Raw genomic sequence first — 14,170 nt, 5'->3', positions numbered from 1 at the left:
TAAAATCCAACAGGCGACTAGGCAACAAACTCTCTCCATTGTGTGAAGAAAAAGTTGTAGAAGCGGCCATGGGGACTATAGTCCGCATTAAGGGGAGGGTGGTCCACAAGGACAACCTTAGGTAGACGAGGCATGGTCATGTTGACTTGATTCGTCTGATAATTTTTTACCACCTTTTTCACATTTTTATTCCTAACCACTTGGCATAAGTTTTCTTATTTTTTATTTGTCGTTATCATTGTGTTTACTTAGGCTATTCTACGCTTTGATTTATATGCTTGGTGGTGGGCTTCTTAAATTTTGCAAAACACTACAATGAATTCAAAAATTCCAGGTTCACTCCTATACCTCTGTTATTCCTTTTGACCCTAACATCGGCACACGTCACGGACTACTCGCGGGCCAAATACATTGATGGTCGAATATTAGTATGGGAAGAATTTGCATTCGTAGGACACACGGCAATCTCTCAGGATACAGGCGCATGGTGGAAGAGACTAATAACATGATTCACATGTTTCCCCAGTCACACATGCTCACCTGCGTAACCTACTCGAGTCACTGAGATTCCACCATAGAGTAGCTAGGAGTTTAGACTTTTTGGGAGCGGCGTTAAAGGTAGTGGAAGGAACGCCAGACGCGGAGGATTTTGAAAAAATCCGACTTACTGAATTCCAGCTCATTAATGCAAACAATAGACAGGTCAATATTAACAGTAAAGTACAGGAACTGATAAATAACATTACTAGCACAGTCAATCAAATTCTGAGGTCGACTAAAGAATCCCAAATTGATTCGGGACACCTATACGAGATGTTATTATCTCGGAATAGGATGATTACAATGGAGCTGCAAAATTTATTGCTTGCAATAGCGCTCGCCAAAATCAATATAGTTAGCCCTCGCATACTAGATCATGCAGACCTGGAAAGTATGTGGATAGAGGAGCCCACAGATACCCCCATCAAAGATATATTGTCCGTTGCGTCCGTTAAAGTTTTACAATCCACTAACATTATTCATTTCATTATTAAGTTTCCTAAAAATAAGTCAGCTTGCGTCAAAATTACAATTTTTCCCGTGTCACATCACGACACAAGACTGGAGGCTGCTCAGACTGGAGGACAAGGTCATAGCGGACTGCGATGGAGAGATCCACACGGTAAAAAACTGCTCCATGTCATCGGGAGTCACATTTTGCCAACTGGCGCTGAGAAGATCTTGCGCCCAGGAACTCCACCCGGGTGGGATTGCGCACTACGACATCCAGCATAGCGATCTGCATCCCATCACATATGTGGACGAGGGAATCCTCATCATAAACGATCGCCCGGCTCGCGTGAGTGTGGACAATGGCACTTACATCTTCTTGCAAGGAACACACCTTATCACCTTCATCGAGAGTGCCACAGTTAATGAAACCCGATATATCAATTATGATATTTCCCAGAAGAGGGCACCAGGAGTAGCCAGCTCGCCTTCCCGGAACATTTCTCTGGAGCACGATATTCTCAGCCTCCCATACCTTCACCGCTTGAGTGAACGTAACCTGGAGCATATCAAGAGATTTGGGGAAGATGTCAACAACTACCGCTCGCACCAGATAGCGCTAGTCGCGGGAGCAGTTTGCTGCGCATTGATTTGTATCGGCCTCACTTATTGGCGAGTCACCCAGGCCAAGAGATCCGCGGCCCAACTAAAGGAAGTGATTGTCCAAATAGGGTCGGCCGAGGGCGGCCTTAATCTGAAGGGGGCAGTAGTTAACTAAGTCAACCGGGCGACTGCAATGACCGATCGTCCGAAAGCTCGTTCCGGCCAAATTGCTGTCCCAGCGTCTGGCCGGAAGCTCGTGCATAGCTGGCAAACACTGCCCATTGGAGTGGCCGCTATGAGTCTCACTTTTGTTAGTTCTTAAGTTCAGTTCTGTTTTTGCAATAATTTTGAAATAAAGAGCCATCGCTCCTACATTGAAACTCCGACGATCCGTCGTAAAACACTTATTATTACAAATCTGACTGAGCCTCTAGTCCAGCGGATAAAGAGGGATAGTCATCCCTCCAACATAATCTTCATAATTGATATTCTACGGCCAGCCGGCTAGAAGTCATCAAAGGGTTGTCCCAATCATCACCTTTCCATATCTTGTTAATTGGAGTGGAAATTGTCGACGGCGGTTTATCACTTGACCACATCATATTAATTGGCGCCCAACATCTAAAAGTACCCACTGTAACAAATTGGGGAAACACGTAAGGGAGCACCTCCAACTATATGCTTTCCTATATCTGCATTAGTTTAGCTTCAAACTAAATGAAATAAATCGCTGCCGGAATAATTTCTGCAGCTCCACTTTAATATTTTTGTGTTAACTTTATATTAAATAAAAATCAATTAACTCATTATTTGATTGACAATTTAATGGTGAATCATATGTGCGATAATAGTATTTGTTTTGTGCTGTCTGTGTATTGTTTGCATTTTACTGCCAAAAATAAGTACGGATATTAAATACCTCTAAAGCACTAGGCCGCCGCTAACGAATTAGTCGTGAATATATTTAAAATTATTTTTCACCTAATATCGGCGATTAATTCTGCCGTTTGGAAATTCATAAATTGTGAATTTATTTATATAATTCTCTTTGCTTAGACCCTAATTTTTAGTGTTTGCCTCGCAATACCTTTTTTTTTTATTACCCCCACTCGGCCACTGCTGGAAACCCGATCCGGCTGGATATGAATTTGTGTGGCAAATTCTTGCTATTCATTTCTTTGTTTCTCATAGCGGAGGCTCAGTCCCCGCATACCCTTGACCCTGTCGCTGCTTGGCAGGGCACCGGCTCGATTTGACGAGCTCATTTACTTTGTTGCTAGAGCGGCGGCTCCGACCCCGCACACCCCTTGCCATGCCAACTGCCTTCATGGGCAGAATAGCTTGAGCAAGCATTAATCTACTAGTGCGATTTAACTTGGCCACATATGAGCTCTCCATTTCAGAGGTACAGGGAGAATAAACCATACGCCAGTGACTCAGAATCTGATAGCGAAGGGCCCCCGCGTACTAACCCCACAGTAGGAATTATGGACCCAGAGCAGCTTAAAGTTGTAATTCAGGCCGCGGTTAACCATGCCAAACCATAGAGCAGTTGGCCGCCCAGGTGGCAGCGGTGCAAATAGCACCCTCACAACCAAAGGCTCCAAAAATCAAGGTTTATGAGCCCATTGATATCAAAGACAATGTTCAATGCAATGAGCCTTTATATGCCGTTAAATGCCTGCCCGACTTTACGGGGGCACAAGAAACATATGGCGGCAAGCGGCGGTAGCAGCATATTACATTTTTAGGAATTATGTTAATAGCTCACGCCATTATCAGGCGGTAGTCATAATTAGGAGTAAGATTAGAAACCCTGCCGATGCAGTGCTATCCTCGTTCGGCACAATATTGAATTTTGATGCGATTATAGACCGCCTCGATTTCACATATAGTGACAAACGACAGATTCACGTCATCGAGCAGGAATTGGGTACCCTCAGACAGGGAAGCCTCACGCTTCTGCAATACTATGACGAGGTCGAGAAAAAACTCGCTTACTTGCTTACTAATAAGGCAACTATGTCGTACGAAGCATAAGCGGCAAGAATTTTATGCGAAAAGTTCCGGGATGATGCGCTCCGCATTTTTATTTCGGGCCTCAAGCGCAGCCTCTCCGATGTCCTTTTCTCGGCAAAGCCGAAGGACATGCCAACTGCGCTGGCATTGGCTCAAGAAGAGGAATCAAACCACGAGAGGTACACCTTCGCAGCATCGTTCGCGAAGAGCCTGGAAGATAGAAACAGGAAGCAAGTTCCAAAGGCGCAAGATCCGATCGATCCGGCCCGCCCAAAAGGCAGAGGGTAAATCACATTACTCAGGGCCCAAACGAAACCGAAGATTACACCGCCGCAGCTTTAAGCGCGGCACAAGAAGTCAGTGACGATGCTATCCATGAATATGTTTCGGACGCAATTAATTTTTTAGGGGAAAATCCCTGCTACCTGTCATCAGACGAAGAGTAGCGGGGGTAGATATGAGACTTTTAATAGATACGGGCGCGGCAAAAAATTTCATCCGTCCATACGAGGGGTTGAAATGTGTCCGCCCAGTGGAATCGCCATTCACGATACATTCGATCTGTCATATATGTATACTTACAATAAAACCTACCCTCTCTCCTCTTATACTAACCTTACCAGACATTGTAATCACCAACATTATGGGCATCTCTGTAAATTCGAAAATAGATATACACACTTTAATAAAGGCAGTTCGCAGCCACACTTCAGAATGAAAGCACACACCTCTACCTTATGGACGTAACATCTTAACGACGAGGATAAAAGAAAAGCGTATCACGCAATTGTTGATTTTCATCAAGATGCCGACAGATACTAACTTATTACAAGCAATCCTGGTGTTTCACATATTTGACAAAGATGTACAAAGCTGGGAGTCATATCTGGAACAATTATCACAACATTTCAATGTATATTCGGTCAGTGCAGATCTGAAACAAAAAGCTTACTTCCTTTCGTGGTGTGGTGTATCAATATTTGAACTTCTAAAAAATCTTTTGGGAAATAGCAATTTAAACACATTTACATACAAGCAACTCACAGACAAGCTCACGGAGCATTTCACAACCAAACGTCATATTGTTGCAGCTCGTTACATGTTCTTCAAAAGAGAGATGAAACATTAAACACATAGAGAGTGGGTAGCCGACATGCGCGGGTTTGCTCGTGAATGCTCGTGAATTTGTGTGCAACGCAGAAGGTTGTTTGTCAAACTATGTAGATGAAATGATTCGCGATCAAATCATAGTACATACGCCATATAATGCAGTTCGCGCATCTGCTTTTCAAATGACGCAACCAACTCTTGAAGATGTGCTCATAATAGCAGAAACTTACGAGACAACAACAAAAACCGTAGCAACGCTAAAAGAAAATATAGAAAAAAATGTACCCCTTAATGCAATTAATAGTTATCAAAAAGAAACGCCAGTAAGGAAATCAAACAAAAACGCATTAAAATCGTGCTCTGGCTGTGGTCATTCTCATCCAAGAGAAAAGAGCAAGTTTCGCGATGCCGTATGCTACAAGTGTGGTAGAAAGGGACATATTACCGTCGTATGTATGTCAAATCAAGACAAAAGTAATTGGCGAAATCAAGACCAAGTTAAAAAGCAAGATAAAAACGAAGCAAACGATATAGAAATGATTGAAGCAGTGTACAATGTAACAGGCTTAATCAAAAATGAAAGGAACAAAAAAGTCATTGATCTGGAAATCTTAAACAAAGGGGTTTCATTTTAAATGGACTCAGGAGCAACCGCATCCGTAATAAACTCAAACACATACGCTCACACATACGCTCTCTCATTTGGGCGCACACTAATACCATTGCTTGGGGAGCTGCATACGGTTGCGAAATGTGGTGAAATAGAAAAAGAAATTATATTAATAGTGGCAAACGTGGAAAATTCGAACAATCTTTTTGGTTTGGATTTATTCAAAACATTCGGTTTTGATATAATGCCAGTATCGAACATTAACGAGGTGCACAGTGTCAATGTGACTGACATACACAACAAATATAAAAACGTTTTTGAGCCCGCAATGGGAGAGATAAAAGACTTCAAAGCCAGTGTAATTTGAAAATCGACAGCAACACCGAAGTTTTATAAAAGCCGCCAAATTCCTTTTGCACAAATAGAAAAATTTAAGGCAGAGGCAGTCAGATTAGTCCAAGCAGGGATTTGGAAACCGGTGAACAGGTTTAGCAACTGGGCATCCCCAATTGTTCTCGTACCTAAGCCAGGTGGAGCGATTCGAATTTGTGGTGACTTTAAACAAGCAGTCAACGCACAAATTGACATCGAGCAGTACCCGTTGCCCACAAAAGAGGCTCTATTTCACATCATCCGTCATGGCAAGCAGTTCATCAAAATAGACCTTAAAGAGGCCTATCTACAAATGGAACTGGATGAAGCGTCCAAACAGATTATGGTCGTGAACCCACCGCTGGGCCTTTTTCAATATCAACGTCTTCCATATGGAATAGCCAGCGCTCCCGCAATCTTTCAAAGATACCTAGAACAACTCCCAAAAGGAATAGAAGGTTGCGGGAACTATCTTGATGACATCATCATCTCAGCACCGACTAGGGCAGAAAATTTGAAAAGACTCGATCAAGTTCTTAGTATTCTTCAGGACAACGGTATTAGATGCAAAATGAAGAAATGCTTTTTCCTCAAGGATGAAATTGAACATTTGGGAAGAAGAATATCCGCAATCGGTGTTCTTCCAGATACTTTAGGACTAGAAGCTGTAAAACAACTAAAGCCTCCTGAGAATTTGCAACAATTGGAAGCGTTTATGGGTAAAGTAAACTATTCCTCAAGCACCGTTGGGATGGTGATTCGGCTGATCCCTTATCGGCCGATCCTACTGGCGGTCCGTTTCACGGGAGCAACACTCGAAGTAGGTTAGATAGTGCGGGGTCGGCTGGTGGTCCGGTTTTACGGTAGCAACACTCGAGCTAGACTGGTATGCCGCGAGATCTCCTCGTGGTCCGTTTCACGGGAGCAACACTCGGAGTAGTTAGAGAACGCGGGGTCTACTGGCGGTCCGTTTCACGGGAGCAACACTCGGAGTAGACTGGTATGCCGCGGGTCCTACTTGTGAATCGTTTTACACTGGATTACGTGATGTAGGCTGAGTTTAAGTGCCGGAGTTTCAACATTGAGTAACGAGACGATTGACTCTGATTTCGGAACTGTCTTTATTTCAGAAGAATACCTCTTATATAAGATGCTAAATTATACATCATTAAATCTAAGAAAGGTCAAGGTTCTGGATGTGCTAATACTAAGGTTAATGCCAGGGTCACCCACCTCTGAGTCTGCTGACTCCAATGCGTTTTCCACACGCATTTCGGCTTCGCTGGCTAGTTTCGGCTTGTCTCGGTCAGTCGGTCATTCTTCCCGTTGATCACGCTGACTCTGCTTCCGGACCCATCGACTAGTGCCGAGTTGGGTATTGGCTTATGCTTAGAGTTACAATATTAATAGGCTAGTAGGTCTGATGCTTGTATATGCTGATCTGCTGATGCATCTTGATGACACTAGGTGCCAACATACATTCTGACCTGCTGATGCATCTTGATGACACTAGGTGCCATGTATTGTGACCTGCTGATGCATCTTGATTGATTAGTAGGTCTTGGCACTAGGTGCCGACATTCTCCCCCCCATTGAAGTATTCAATAATAGGGGCTGCTGGTTCGTTTTTTGCACCACTCTTCGTATCTTCGTTGATCATGTCGTTGCTCTTCTTTCGAGTTATTGGTCCTTATTATGGCCGTATGAAATGGACCTGTCATGAGCGGGACTCCAACATCCAGGAGTTCATGGATGAATATTGTCGCAGCCTCCGCTTACGCTGCTCTGATCTTCACTTCTGGTACTATGGCCGCATTCTTCCTCGCCGCGGTACCCCCGCCTCTCTGGGAATGGAGGATCGCGATCTCATTATTGTCCAGTTTCGACCGTTTGGCCGTATTGCCCGACGGCGCCTCTCTCGTCGTTCCGCTTGGAGCAGTGATGACAACCTTTCTACTGATAGTGGTGCTTCCTCGATGGGTACCAGTGATGGAGAAGCTTCTTAAGATTACCTTAATTTAATAAACCCTTCTTATAACTATGTATGTCTTGCTTGCCTTTTACTGTGGAGTCTCTGGATCGTACACTTCAAATCTCTTGTGGTGTCCATCTCTTGCCAACATGGCCAGTCCGGGTCGTTGTTCGACCAGCTGGAATTCTTCTCCTTGGGTTATTGTCGTCCTCCGGTGATGGGTTGCTGAGGCGTCCTTCCGGGCACACCGCGTGTACCCTGCCCATGCGGCTATGAGGATTGCTACTCCTGACATTATTACTCCGGAATATTGATGAACCAGATTCCAGTCTGCCTCTTTGTCCACCTCTTCCTGTGCTTGCTTTGTCCATGTTTTTAACCCCTGCACCTCTGCATGTAGTTGGTCTAGCTGATCTAATGTTGCTTCCAACTGTCCTTCTGTTGTCCTTATTTTTTCATGTGATGGCCACTCGTGAACGTAACTTCCTGACATCCTTATTGTTCCTGATGAGTTAAACTGCGCCCGCCCCAACAATGTAATGGTCGGGCTTTGGATCACACAACCTTGTCTGATTGTCAGCTTGCCTACGCCGTCGATGATGACTTGATCTTTTTCGTCCGAGCATACATAGGTCATTGTTATTGGCTTCGTTGTCCCAAAGATCCATGCATTCTGCTCTGTTAATTGAACTCAATAACTGGTCCCCTTGATTGGTTCGGGCCCAATAGTGTTTGCTTAAACTCGCATACCTTATTTCCGTTCGTCCCGCTGATACACTGACTGAGGTGTTCTTGATTGATCGCAAAGTGGTGTTTCCGATGATCATCGACAGCTAGATATTTTGTTTCCGTCTTGGTTATCACCAGGCCTTCTCTCGTTATTTGTGGAATTGACTCCATCCGATATACTGTGAATTCGTCTTCTTCGACAAATGGAACACTCGTATGGAACATTAGTAAGTCCTCGGTTTCTTGTACCCTTGTGGTCGCCAGTCGATATAAGTCTCGTGCTGTCTCACTTGTGATGGGTATTCGTCTTCCCGGTGGAAGGTGTGTTTGTATTTTTGTGATCACCTGTTTCACTTGTTCTACCGACACCAATGCAGGGCTCAATTTTCCTTCGTGTGCCCCGATTAGCACATTTAATACAGCATCCTGGACTCGACGAATGTGACTTGCCACGACGACGAACTCTGAAACTGCGTGTGGCAGATACCGATCAGCCGCATGGCTTCTCACCTTGATTCTGGCCAGGCTGGCTTCTAGGTCCTGCATCCTCTTCTGCGTTTCGATCGTCGTCCTCCGCATAATGTTGATGGTGGTATCCAGAACTGACGTCTGGTTCTCTACTATTTTATGCGTGATGCTTTCTTGGGTTCTTAGTTTACCAATAATTTCTTCCATCCGTTTGGCGTACTGATCATCGAGTACTCCGAACAGCCCATTATTATTTCCAACGATGTTCCGCGATATTTCCAACGATGTTCAGTGCTCCGCGTTTTTGCCGTTGATGATGCATCTTGGATTTCTGCCACTTCCTGTTGCAATGTTTGTATGATCGTGGGACAGACCTCGTAAGCCGTTGGGCAATATTGTTTTATAGATTGGATGCCTCGTTTGACCGTCTCGATCTCTCGTGCCAGCTGACTGAGATCAAAAAATGTGATGAGTGTCCATTTGGCAGATTTGACTGATATCCTATCAGTGGCTTCTATGATGGTCCCGGTTACGTCGTTGATTGGTGTGATGACAACCGGGTTATTAGCCTTCCTTTCAGGTGGAGGGGGTGTGGGCAGAGTCAGTCCGGGTATCACCCAGATGAGTACCATTGTTAAGACAAGCATTTTTTTTTTTTTTTTTTTTTTTTTTTTATAGGTCGGTTTCTTCCTTCTTATCGTTGATTGGTAGCACCGCCAGTCGATGTATGGCACGAGTTATATTGCCGGATGTTGTCCGTATTTCTGCCACTCGGATCTCGCCGTCTTTACCAGGATGGACTGCTACGATGCGTCCCAGGGGCCAGTTCAACGGAGCGATGTTGTCTTCCTTTATTATAACCAGATCACCAATCTTTACTGTTTTGCAACTTCTTGTCCACTTCGATCGATTCTGTAGCTCATGTAAGTACTCGTGGCTCCAACGTGTCCAGAATTCCTTCCGTAGTTGTTCGATCCGCTTCCACCGAGTGAGTAACCCTGTGCGTCGCCTTGATTGGTGAATATCAGGTGATGCCGTTAGAGGTTCTCCAATCAGGAAGTGCCAATCAGGACAAAATTAGTCGCGTTGTCGCGCTGTGACCACCTCTAGGTGTACTGCCTTGGTTGAAAAACAGAAGAAGACTGCTAGATACACCTTATGTGGTCGTTTTCCTCGAATTTTATAGTGAGTCCAAAATGGCCCACAGTACAATGGGTAAAAAATCCGATTTTGGTGCATAAACCTATTTTTCTGGGATTCTGGGATTAAAAATGATTATTATTTATCTATTGCTATTCAATACAGTTCATATTAAATTATAATCTGTCAATGTGATTATAATTTAAAGCAATTTAGGTGTGTTTCTAACGAAAAAGGGTCAATTTTAAATTTTTTCCCGCTCCACAAAGTTCAAATCAAATCAAATTATTCGTCGCGTGCGCTTTGGGGGATCTAATGTCGCGTTTCGAAATTAAACAAAAGTGAATCGCGATCGCGAAAAAATTTCAGAGTCACAAATTGTAATTAGTACTGTATTTTAATTTATTTGGTCAGCTCCACGAAACTTTACTTTAGCTATCTTCAGTTACTGTATCAGATAATATTTTTAAGTTTGAAAAATTTTAAATTTTATCACAAAAGAAGTTTCAAGAAAAAGTCACAAAAGAAGTTTTGTTAAGAAAAGAAGAAAAAAACAACAGCTGGCAGTGCGAAGTCTGCCGGGTCAGCTAGTAAAATTTATAAAATAAAAATCATAATTTTTATTTTTTTTATTTTAAATCGGGAATTAAAACATATAATTTACATATATATTTCTATGTACGCTACCAGCCGCTTGTATATACGGCTGGTAGCGGCCCGAGCGTAAGGGTGTAAGTATGCATGGCTCACTTGTATGCGTTGTCAACTCATGGGAATTTGCTGACCCAGGAGTGAGGCTTTAAGGCATATGTATATAACTGGCTATTTGGCCGGGGCATTATGTTTATATAACAACACTGTAGCACAATATTGTATTGCTACAGTGGATGCTTCCTATAATGACCCATGCATACTACATCTCCCTCCTTTTTTAAAATAACGCAATAAAATGGAGTTATTTTGAATTAACTTATTATCTATTGATTATATATATTTAGTGTAGAGTTTAGAGATTTTCTTAATATGTTTTATTAAATTTTAGTAATATATGATTAATTTATATTTTATGATTAAAATCTAGAATTTTAGAAAAATTTAAACAAAAAAAACTATGTTTTAATTTTGTTTGCATTATTGTCATATGTAAAATTTCTCAGAAAAAATAGTTATCTTATTTATTTTGTTTATTATTTTATATTATATACATATATAATTTTTTTTTTTTTTGATTGAATGATTGGTGGCCACCATAGAATTATGAATAGAATTTCTTTAATCTATCTTTATGAACTGTTTGATTTTTATTCTTTACGTTTGAGATTGTTATGTTATCTCGTTCTCCTATACTTTCTACCTTATAGGGTCCTGTATACTTAATGTCTAATTTATGCCCTACTTCGTTTTTTAATAAAACTTTATCTCCTATTTCTAATTTTAAATCATTTGATCTTTTATCATAGGTTTCTTTTTGTTTTTGCTTATTTTGTTCAATCATCATTCTCGCTCTTTTATAAGCGTTTTCGAGTCTGAATTTTGATTCTTTTGCAAAGTTTTCTACATCATACAGTGGCGTAATATATTCACTGTTATTGAATTTAATGTTTAAGGTTGGGGTTTTACTAAACACTAGTTCATATGGACAGTATCCATGTACAACAGAGGGTGTTGTATTGAAACAATATGTAAAGTATATAAGCCAAACATCCCAGTCTGTTTTATCTGACAAAACGTATGATCTAACGTATTCGTTAAATATTCTATGGTTTCTTTCTATTGTCCCCAATGTTTGTTGATGATTTGCAGTTGATGTTATATTATTAATTTTGAGATATTTGCATAAATCATTAATAATTGAATTCTTATATTCAGTTCCCATGTCCGTAATGAACGTCTTCATTGGACCGTACTTTAGAATAAAAGATTCGAATATGGCTTTTGCTACTGTTTTTGCACTTTTGTCTTGTATAGGGATTGTAACGAGATATTTTGTTAAGTATTATCTCATATTAGAGTGACTGCATATTCGTTACCTTCGTCTGATTTAGGTAATTGACCGATCGTGTACACTAATACTATATCAAACGCTTTTAATGGGGTTTCTGTTATTGTCAACGGCGTTTTTGTATGGATTGGGGTTTTTGATTTTTGGCATTTGAGACATTTCTTTACGTGGTTTGCAACGTCACGTCATGTTTTTCCAATAGTAATGTCTTTTTACTTTTGCTAGCGTTTTTGTTATGCCTGTGTGTCCGCCTTGTAAAGGATCGTCATATAATGTGAACAGAATAGCTTCCTTTTCTTTTTTATTTTCTATTATGGTCACCGGCTGGTGTAGCGCTTCTCTTAAATTTAATAATATTTCATTGCCCTTATCTTTAAATTTATCTATTGAAACGAGTACAAAGATTTTTAAGTTGTCTAATCTTATTTATACCGGCTATTTTTTCAAGCCTTTGGAAAAATTGATCTAAATCGAATATTCCGTTGGTATATAGATCATCAACGTTTATTCTTGCATATATCTGTTTTCCCTTCTTGAGAGAACACTTTGATATTGTTAAATGCAAGGTCACTACTTTTTTAACATCTTCGTTATGAATGACGTCAAATATCTTGGGCTTAGAAGCTGTCGGTTGCTTTTGCAAATCCGAACTAGATGTTGAAACTGCGCAGTTATTTTTCTGTTTACTTTGGGATCTAGTAGTGACTTTTAGTATTTGTCTATTCATTTCTTTTAGTTCATCGATGCTTATTCTTGATAAGGCATCTGCCACATAATTGGATTGCCTGTCATATCGGTACTACATTGTATGTACTTAGCGATGGCTTCGTTCATTGTTGAAAAATTGCCTGCTTCTAGTACTGTTTTAAGGCATCCATGTTCACAATTTTTAGTCATTGTGTTGATTGCCTCTTTTGTGCTGAATTTATCCTGAATTTTATACGAAGCTTTAAGAAGCTTCCGCAAGTTTTCGATTTCAGTTGTGAACTTTTCAGCTGTTTTACCTTTTTGAAGTGTTTTTGACATTTTTGCTTTGAGTTTTTTAATTATTCCATTTATAGTGGTTTTATTTTGGACTTTATATAGGGTTGATCATACAATTTTTGATTTGATTACTTAAACCGCTATATGTTCAAATGTGCCTTTTGCTAAATTCACCAAATTCAAGGCTGTGATAAATCTTTGAAGATTTAGTTTTTTTAGAGGGTGGCGGCTGTAAGATCATTGCGGACGCGGACGATGTTGCTATTGCCTTCGTAGGGAAATTCCCACAGACGCTATGCGACCTAATGCGAAGCTCGAAGTTCTGTCGGCCTGGGCGCAAAGGAACGGGCTGGGAGTCAGGAAGTACAAAATACCTAACCTAAGATTTCCGAAGCTCCTAGGAGAAAGACTAGTTTTTAGTGATAGTGCGAAGTACCTATGCATCACACTAGACAGGAAACTGGACTGGAAGCTGAACACCGCTGATAGGACTAAGAAAGCGGCAATAGCACTCTATACCTGCCGCAAGGCGGTAGGCCTGAAATGGGGTATGTCCCCCAAGATGGTCAGATGGTTATACACAGCGATCATCAGACCAATCTTATTCTGTGGTGTTGTGGTCTGGTGGCCCGCCCGTATAACAGGCAGTCTACGCACTACGCCTAGTGATGCCCTAGACACTATCCTCGACCTACTACCAGTGGAACTGATGGGGGTAAAGACAGCCACTCTGGCCGCAATAAGACTGCGAGAGGCAAATCTATGGAGCAAGAAAGGAGTCCTTCAGACTCCCCGACCACTGTAGTGTTTTCCAGGCTGAGGTAGTAGCCATTAAGGAAGCACTGGAATCCCCAGCTCTAAGGGGCAATCGGGGTACAATATGTATCTTCTCAGATAGTCAGGCAGCGCTCAAGGCACTTGACGGATTCTCATCCAACTCCAGGACAGTCAATGACTGTTGCAGATCTCTCAACGAGATGGCTGAACAGCATGACATCTACCTCATTTGGGTTCGCGGTCACAGGGACCACGAGGGAAACTGTGCTGCAGATGAACTAGCTAGGGCAGGGACTACCAACCCTCTCCTACCGGAGAAAGAACTTGTAGGCATACCCTTGGCTACTTGCAGGCTAAAGTGCATCCAATAGGAAATGGAGTAATCTCCAGACCT

This window comes from Drosophila ananassae, assembly GCF_017639315.1.
Source record: "Drosophila ananassae strain 14024-0371.13 chromosome Y unlocalized genomic scaffold, ASM1763931v2 tig00000111, whole genome shotgun sequence".
NCBI lineage: Eukaryota > Metazoa > Arthropoda > Insecta > Diptera > Drosophilidae > Drosophila > Drosophila ananassae.
Note: the sequence above shows the minus strand (reverse complement) of the source record.